This window comes from Lissotriton vulgaris, chromosome 1_1, assembly GCF_964263255.1.
Source record: "Lissotriton vulgaris chromosome 1_1, aLisVul1.2, whole genome shotgun sequence".
Classification (NCBI taxonomy): Eukaryota; Metazoa; Chordata; class Amphibia; order Caudata; family Salamandridae; genus Lissotriton; species Lissotriton vulgaris.
Window position 1 is genome coordinate 817663422 of NC_141685.1, and position 9758 is coordinate 817673179.

Below are 9758 nucleotides of genomic sequence, written 5' to 3' on the forward strand. Positions count from 1 at the left end.
TTTGGTGCTTGTTGCTTCGCAGGTCGACAGCAAGAACTAAAGTCTACCCTTCAACGTCCAGTACCGGCCCTCCTCCCTAATTCCTAGTTTAAACCTTGCTGTTAATTTTCAGAATCAGTAAGCTTTAGTTAGTGATTAGGGAAGTTGGTTCCTTGCGTCTCTGCGAAATCATCTGCGTCATCCAAGAGGGCTTCAGCCAAGGCAAGGTAAGGGACGACGTGGATTGTTTGACAGAAGGCAAAGCCCACGTTGATAATTTCGCCCAGACGCAATGGATCAAATCAACATGCAGGATTTGGCCGCAGTTTTAGACGCAATAAGACAGGATAACGCTGCGTTACGTAGAGATTTGTCCTCTCTCCAAGACTCAATTCAGCAGAAGTCAGTCTTGAAACCAACCACTTTTCAGGGTTCCTCTTCTAGTTCAGATTCCACAACACAAATACAAGTGGTAACTCCGGTTCCCACCCCCTTAGCCCCACCTGAGAGGTTTTATGGGGATTGTAACAAATTCTCAGTGTTCTTACAACAATGCCACTTACACTTTATAGCTAAGACTTCAGCCTTTCCAGATGATTCCTCCAGAGTAGCATTTATGTTATCCTATATGGGTGGAGACGCAGCTCTTTGGTCTGTCCCTTTAGTGGAAAATGATGATCGAATCTTGTATAACTTTAAAGATTTTGAGAGGGCTTTAAAGAAGATGTTTGCAAAACATCTTTTTGTTCAGTCAGCGGACAATGAGCTTTTAGGATTAAAGCAAGGTTCTTCTGATTTGTTGCATTATATATCTACCTTTAACCGTTTGGTTTTAGAGGCAGATTGGCCGTACGACAAAAGAGTCTCTATCTTCTACAGAGCATTAAGGGACGAATTAAAGGATATGATAACTGGGGAGGAGCCAAGATGGCGGACGGAACGGACGGGTGAGATCCCGGCTCCGCAAGCCGTCTCCTTTTAAATCGAAATCCTGATATTTATCCTCGATTACACCGTGTTGAGACGGAGCCATGAACGCGCTGGTGTTTATCGCGTTCTTCTGAGGTCTCCGCTGGCTGTTTTGGTCGAGACTTCGCAGCGTTTGCCGACCTCCGACGCTGCCCCTGAAATCTGCCCCGAGAGCCGCCGCTGGACGCTGCTGGATGTACTCGGCAGGACGAGCTGGGACAGCGCCGATGCTTGCGGGAGAATGGCCGATCGCGGAGGTGGGTGGAATTGACCCTATTCATCGTGTCGAGACTCCCTTTGACGACGGAGTGTGTACCTGCGAGGCTGGAGCCGTACATGCGACGCTTCCTTTATTATGCGACCTGAACGCTGAGCGGACTCCATCTTGGAGCGCCTTCTCTGCCGTGGACCACCCGCAACAACGGTAAGCGAGGGGGCTCTCACCCTGCGCAGCCCCCGGACTGTGAGCCGCGTTTCCGTCATTGCCTTTAACTGCTGTTTCTCTCTGCAATGGAGTCGCCCCCCTCCCTCCATCGTGGGCTAACTGAAGGGGTGATAATGGCGCCTACATGTCATAATGAAGAAGTGACTGCTCCTCTATCCCCAGTACTTGCTGCCCTGCCTATCCTTGAACTGGAGGCTGTTCCGAGGGCATCGCTGCGCGGAGTTGACCGGCCAGTATTGCGGAGGGACCTGACTTGTGGCGACATCCTGGTAGCCCTTGCAGACCTAAGGGCGGCATGGCAGCGAAACACCCGAGAGCTGGGACGGAAGATTGAGGGAGCTGCGTCTACCATGGAGCGACTGTGGCGGGCTGGTCCCCTATTGACTCTCATTACTCCTGATGTGGATACACTGTTGCAACGTGAGAGTACGGAGGAACGAAATGTCCCTGGCTACAGTGTTGAGTGTTCCCTTATTGATGAGGCTACAGTTGCAGGTTCTCCCTCCACTCCGAAAACTGAGACTTTGCTGCCTACACAAGTGCTGCCATGGCCTTTTTTACATTGTTGGAGTGTTTGTCATCCTGCGATAAAAGAGGCGTTCGTCAATTTCTACACTGAACTGGTTGGTGACGGGGGACACTCATTTCCTCTTCCTCCGCTTCTTCTATGTCGAGAGCGGCCATCTTGCTCCTTTGTCCTGCCTGAAGTGCGCTCGCAGCGGTGGCCATACTTGGAGAGATTTTGACGCTCAGGCCAGGGCTGATGTTGTTTCACTCGTTGATTTTGACTGATCGGCTGGCTGTGACCCGGACTGAAACGCTTGTTGCTATATTGGTTGCGCTGTATGTGCTGCTCTCCCCCATTTACGATTGCAGCTGCTACTATTTGCTATGCTTCTTTTCCACTTCAGGTTGCAAATGCTGTGTCTGAACTTTTTGTTCCTCTTAACGGGGTGAATGTTTTTGCGGGCTGGGGGTCCGGGGGTAAATGTTACTGTTGATGGTCGCGAGGTTTGTGTCTGATTGGCTGGCGGAGACCCGGATTGGAACGCTGTTTTGGTATACACAGGGGCTCCATCTGTGATATTTCTCTTCACTTGCGGTTGCAATGTTTGTATTCTCTTTTATCTTGTGGATGTGATGGAGGCTTTGTGCGGGGAGTGGAGCTTTGGATTCGTGATTGTGGCCCTCCTCCGGGGTTAGGGGTTTCTTGGGAGTTTTAGATTAGACTACTCTTTTCTTGCTCCCTATATCTTATGTGATATGATATTTCTCTTTTTTCTTTCTCTTACTTTATAATACAATATTTCGGGTTTATTGGGCGACAGACACACTGCTGGGGGGGGGGGGGGGGGGGGGGTAGGCCATAGCCTTTGCATGCGTGTAGGGTGGGGGTTGGGGGATGGGTTTTTAGTTCCTTTTCTGTTACTATGGTGCCTTGTTTTTTCTTCTTTATTTTACTTTTTCTTTCTTTCCCACCTTGGGTCCGTGTTGATGTTGCTGGTGGGCGGGTGGCGGTAGATAATTGTTAGGATCTTGGATCTAATACCCTTGCTGCACACTTTATGGGCCGCCATTCCGCCTGGGAGGTTTTGACGTTTGGGTTGCTGGGTGGTGTGTGACTCGGTCGCTACTGTTATAACACGCCTACATGGACCTTGCTTTTTATTTTATAGTTTCTATTTTCAATTAAAATGGAACAGTCTGGACTTTAATAGCTGCTATGAAAAACTTTTAAAATTAACCTTCATTGCTCCTGAGGCGTGATAGCACGTGCTTTCCAGTGTAACTGCTGAATGCTTACTTATTGATATCGATGTGCTATTGCGTCACCGTATGCAAGCACTTGTGCTTAAACAGTATTCGTGGCCGGCCTGAGGGTTGTGGGCCCGTATTTGTACTTTTGTGGATGCACTAATAAAGGTTTTCAAAAATTAAAAAAAAAAAAAAAAAAGGATATGATAACTCAAATTTTAGAGCCTCCAGAAGACATAAGTGCTTTCATCGACCTAGTGGTTAAGTTGAATCATCGCATTTCTGAGAGAAAAGGAGAAAGAGGGAAGTCAGAGCATAAGGTAGTTTTCTTTAAGGAAAGATCCACATCTAACCGAGAAACTAGTTCAAAAACTGATTCGGTAGAACCTATGCAAATAGGTTCTATCCGTGGTCCTTTATCAAAGGAGGAGAAGGAAAAGAGGCGACGATTAAATCAGTGCCTTTATTGTGGAAAGACAGGACACTTTGTAAAGGAATGCCCCACATGACCAAATAAGTTTAAGACCAAATCATCTGACTTAGCTATCACACAGGAAAAGTCGGAAAACTAGAAAACTCGGTAAAGTGAGAGGTCAGTTTATCGGGTTTATTCTCTAGTTTGGCCTCAACTCTTCCTCCCATCGGTTGTAGACACTTTTCTATTCTAGTAGAACTTCGGGGTCTGCTTCCAGAATCTCACACTAGAAAAGTAGAAGCCATTATAGATTCCGGAGCTACAGGAAATTTTATAGATTCCCATTTCTTTCTCCAGTTAGGTTTTAAGTCTTTGTTTAAGGATCACCCAGAAACCGTCAGAGCTGTTGATGGCAAGGAATTGACTTCGGGTCCTGTAAATAGACAGACCGAACCATTGGAAATGGATTGTTCTCCTATACATCGAGAAAGGATACAATTTGACATTATAGATGCTCCTCAATTTAAAATGATTCTGGGTATACCTTGGTTGGTAAAACATAACCCGATCATAGATTGGGTAACCAAGTTAATTACTTTTAAATCTTCTACTTGTACTGATCATTGCTTCCTTATTGATAGATCTAAGGATGTGATTCAAGGTTTTGACTTTGGAATAGAATCACCCAATCTACTGATTTTGGATGGGGTTCCATCAGTATATAATGACTTATCTGACGTATTTGACAAAAAGAAAGCCAACACCCTACCACCACATAGAGATTTTGACTGTAGGATTGATTTAATGCCTGGAGCAACCTTGCCCTGCAGTCGCATTTACGCTCTTACTGAAGCTGAAAATGTTCATCTGAGGGAATACTTAGATGAGTACCTTGCTAACGGCTTCATTAGACACTCTAAATCTCCTGTTTCATCAGCTCTTTTTTTTATTCCAAAGAAGGGAGGGGAATTGCGCACGTGCATTGATTATAGGGCCTTAAACAATGTAACTATAAAGAACAGGTACCCCCTACCTTTGATTCCAACACTTTTGGACCAAATAAAGAAGGCTAAGATTTATACTACTCTGGACTTACGAGGAGCTTACCATTTAGTTAGGGTAAGAAAGGGAGACGAATGGAAGACAGCCTTCCGCACAAAGTTTGGTCTCTTCGAATACCAAGTTATGCCATTTGGTCTGTGTAACGCTCCTGCCGCCTTCCAGTTTTTTATAAATGAGGTTTTGCATGAGTTCATTGACATCTGTTGTGTAGTCTACATAGATGATATTCTCATCTATTCTGATTCAGAGGAAGAACATGTACAACAGGTTCGCGCCATTCTTCAAAGACTACTTTCGAACTCACTCTTTGTGAAATTGGAAAAAAGTCTGTTTCATGTTTCCAAAGTGGACTTTCTGGGCTATATTATTAGTCCAGAAGGAATAGAAATGGACCCAAAAAAGGTAGAAGCTGTAACAACTTGGCCAAGCCCCACTTCTGTGAAACAAATTCAAAGTTTCCTAGGATTTGCAAATTTTTACCGCAGATTTATTCAGGACTTTTCTCAAATTATTACACCCATAACCAAGTTATTGAGAAAAGGAGTAACATTTTTATGGACCCCAGATGCTGACGAAGCCTTTCAAATCCTAAAAAAAAGGTTTACTATGGCTCCAATCCTATGACATCCAGCCCCCAATCAGCCATTTATTGTAGAAGCAGATGCTTCTCAATATGCATTGGGCGGAATTCTTTCACAACGAAATTCTGATACCGGCCAAATGCACCCGATAGCTTACTTTTCAAGAAAGTTAACAGAAGTGGAACAGAATTATGCAATTGCCGATAAGGAGTTATTGGCAATAAAAGTTGTGTTTGAAGAATGGCGTCACTACCTGTTAGGGGCTCGTCATCCAGTAACAATTTATACGGACCACAGAAACCTTCAAGCTCTAAGATCAGTAAAGGCTTTGACTGCTAGACAATTACGTTGGTCTATGTTCTTCAATGACTACAACTTTGTTATTACCTATCGTCCAGGAAAAGAGAACTTAAAAGCGGATGCTTTGTCTAGAATTGGAGATAAGGGCCCAGAGCAACCTGAAATTATTCATCCTGTAATCCCTACTTCTTGTTTTCAGGGAAGTTTATCCGTTGGTGACATTGTTGATGACATCAAGGAGGCTTTGAAAGAAAAGGATATTGAGATGTGGAAAAAAGATCATCCTTTTCTATATGAGAAAGATAATTTGATGATGGTACATGATTTGATTTTTGTTCCTAATGAAGAGATTCGAAAATCCATAATTCATCTTCACCATGACACTTTGTTGTCAGCTCACCCAAGTATTTTGAAAACTATGGAACTTATTAAAAGGAACTTTTGGTGGCCTTTTATGTCCAAAGACATTCAGCAATTTGTAGAAACTTGCAGTATTTGTATTCAACACAAATCTTCTCACCAAGCTCCTAGTGGTTTGTTAATGTCCCTGCCAATTCCACCTCAACCCTGGCATACCATATCGTTGGATTTTATAGTCGAACTACCTGAAACCAAGAAGGGATTTAATACTATTTTGACAGTTGTAGATCAGTTCACTCGAATGGCCCATTTTGTTCCTTTAAAAAAGCTTCCTACTGCGTTGGAACTTGCTCATTTAATCATGACCCATGTGATAGGACTACACGGAATTCCTTCCGTAGTTATTTCTGATAGGGGTTCCCAATTTATTTCGAAGGTTTGGCAAAAGCTGGGTTCTTTGTTACATATGGATGTTCGTTTATCTTCTAGTTATCATCCCCAAACAGATGGTTTAACTGAACTAACTAATCAAACTATCGAACAATATCTTCGTTGTATGTTGCCTAATGTTTCCGAAGAATGGTCCGATCTTTTAAGCCCTTTGGAATTCGCCTATAATAACTCCGAACATTCTTCTATCAAAATGTCCCCATTCTTTTGTAATTTCGGATTTCATCCAAAAAGTATCCCCGAAAGTTCTAACAACAACAATGATGATTCCGTACCTGCAATTTCTGACTATGTATCCAAAGTATTCACCATTCAGGAAGAAGCTAAATTCAACTTGGCCAAAGCAAAAGAATCTCAAAAGGAAGCCAAGGATAAACATTGATCTGAACAACCTCAGTATGAAGTTGGGAATAAAGTGTGGTTGAGTACAAAAAATTTGAAATTAAGAGGAAACAGGAAATTTAATCCAAAGTTTATTGGTCCCTTTACTATTGAGAAAGTAATTAACCCGGTTTGCGTAAAATTGATTCTTCCTCACAAGTACTTGATACACCCTGTTTTTCATGTCTCTCTGATTAAACCTTTCCATCCCCAAACTCGTATTTCTAAGTCTCCGCCTTCCATCATGATTGAAGGTCACCCTGAGTTTGAGGTTAAAACAATCTTAGATTCTAAAAGAGTTAGAGGAAGACTTTTTTACCTCATAGATTGGAAAGGTTATGGCCCTGAGGAAAGGTCATGGGAACCTTTAGAACATCTGAAAAATACTCCTAGGTTGGTCCGACTCTTTCATTTAAGACACCCTGAGAAACCAAAACCCATTTCCACTGTTCTTGGGGGGATCTTGAGGAGGGAGTACTGTCATGGTTCTGCATACCCCTTCATGTAATACACATGTCCTGAAGACATGTGCAGTGTTTCCCTTATTGAAACCCACTCCTGTCCCGTGCGCCCCGCACGCTTCATTGTCAGTGTGATTAGGTGTGTTCATACTTTTGTGATTCATGCCTTATAACATATACTATTATTGTCAATTTTGCTGCTACTGTGCCTTGCGTTGGTTTTTGTGGTTTGAATGTGCAGTATTTCAGAGGTTTGGACTTAGCGTTTGATACAACGGAGACTTTGCCCAGCGAAGGTCTTATGATTTCTCTCCCCGCATCCCTCGCACGCTCCTTTTTGGTGCGCGTCCGAAGGGGATTGAAGACTACGTCTTCATCACGTTCTAAGTGCGTAACTGGGAGCGGCTGGGTGCGGTCCTGTACTTAAACCGCACCCAGCCTTCTAGAAGGCGCTTTGCCTTCTGATTTCCTCTGGTGAAGGTTGCGTCTGGAGGTGGAACTTACCTGATGGCGTTTCGATTCTGGCAGAACTCCGAAGCGGTTCTTCTCATTCCGGAACAAGAATCCTGAAAGACAAGATTTAGAAAGCTAAGTACTTTCATTGTTTAAAGGCGCCCTTCGCAAGAAAGGTCAACAGAATTTTTGGAACATTTAATTAGCAGAAGAAAATGCAAGAAAGAGACTTTGGACATTTCTGATTTTAAGTTAAAGAACGCATCTTTGATTTTGGAGGAACATTTGTTTACTGTTCATGTATGTAATACTCAGAGGAATAATTTAAGAATGTGGTTTTAGATTTTGTGCCTAAAGTAAGGTGATTGAAGAAAGACATATAGGATTTTGTGTTCTTTTTGGTCTATGCTTATCTTTTGTTGAACTAGAGGAAATGCACGAATCCCAAGACAACGAAGCAAGAAGTTAATTTCAAGTAAGTGATAGGAATAGATAGGAAGGTTTGCAAAGAGACTTTTAAAGAATGTAAAGTAATGCTTCCTTTAAGAAAGAAATACTGGACAAAAGCCAACAACTTACTGATCGCAGGTAGGGGAACTTCAAGACCCCCCACACTGATTTAGGTATTCTAACAAAGTAGATAAGAATAGTTAAAAGGCCACAGAATAGTTAGGAGAATATCTTTTTGACCTGAATACTAAAGTCTTTGGTGCTTGTTGCTTCGCAGGTCGACAGCAAGAACTAAAGTCTACACTTCAACGTCCAGTACCGGCCCTCCTCCCTAATTCCTAGTTTAAACCTTGCTGTTAATTTTCAGAATCAGTAAGCTTTAGTTAATGATTAGGGAAGTTGGTCCCTTCCGTCTCTGCGAAATCATCTGCGTCATCCAAGAGGGCTTCAGCCAAGGCAAGGTAAGGGACGACGTGGATTGTTTGACAGAGGCCTGCTGCCTCATGCCCACAAGAGAAGGGCATACCTTCTGTTCGGCACAGAATTCCTCCCTGGGACCACCATCCTGCTGCCAATGGGTCAGCTCGGGCAGGTCTCCCAGTTCGGCAATTTGTTCCCCTGTGGGCTCCAGGGCACCCCCCTCAGGGTCTACCTCCTCCTGGACCACAGGAACTACGGGGGCCGGTTTCCCGCGCCTCCTGCCTCTTCCCTTCACAGCTGGGTCCTGGGCCGTACTTTCAGGCTCCGGGACCCCATCAACACCCTTACTCGCTGTCATCGATCGAGTGGTTGCACACACCCACTCTGGCACGCCCAACATTCTCAAATGTGTCTCCCTCTCCACCATAGCCCAAGGGGAGTCTTCCAAATCATTGCCCAGGAGACAATCGACAGGCATGGCGGGCCTCACAGCAACTTGAAGAGTACCTGAAACTCCCCCCCATTCAAAGGAAACCTGAGCTACCTCACACTCTTTCTGTGAGTTGTCGGCAGCTATCACAGGGTAGAATGCGTGGGGAACCACCTGCTCTCTGGACACCAAGTGACACTTGACAGCTGTCACACTCGCTCCGGTGTCTCTGAGAGCTTCCACTCTATGGCCATTAATGGTCACCCACTGCCTATATTTACTAATGTTACTAGGCAGAGGGGGTGGAGGGACCATTTCCATGTCTCCTAGCGAGACCAGGGACATTTCTGCGGGACCCCTCCCACCATGGACAACCATCTCCTCCCCTCCCAGGGCTACACTCGCCAACTGACGGGGGGGTGCACGCGGCGGTGCATTCGAATCCTTTTTGGGACACTAGGGGTCATAAAACCGGTGTCCCACCTGCCCACAACCGTAGCAGTTTAGGGGGCCCCTATGAACAGGTTTACCCGTCGGGCCCCTGGCTTCTTCTCAGGGGGAGGCTGGGAACCTTTCCCTTGGTTCCCTTGGGGATTACTTTGGGGCCCTTTCTGAGACTCCTTCTGTTTACCCTTGTCCCCCCACTCTTCTGCTGGGGACCCTGCCCACCTTTGGCTGAGTCTCCCACTGGACCCTTGTGGACCCTGGTACTGACCCAGCGGTCCGCCTCCTCAGCAAGTTTTCTAGGGTTAGATATCTTGCTATCAATAAGGTGCTGGCGCAGCTCTGGAAAACAGTTATTAGACAAATGCTCCCAAGCAAACAAATCATAAAGAGCTTCATAACT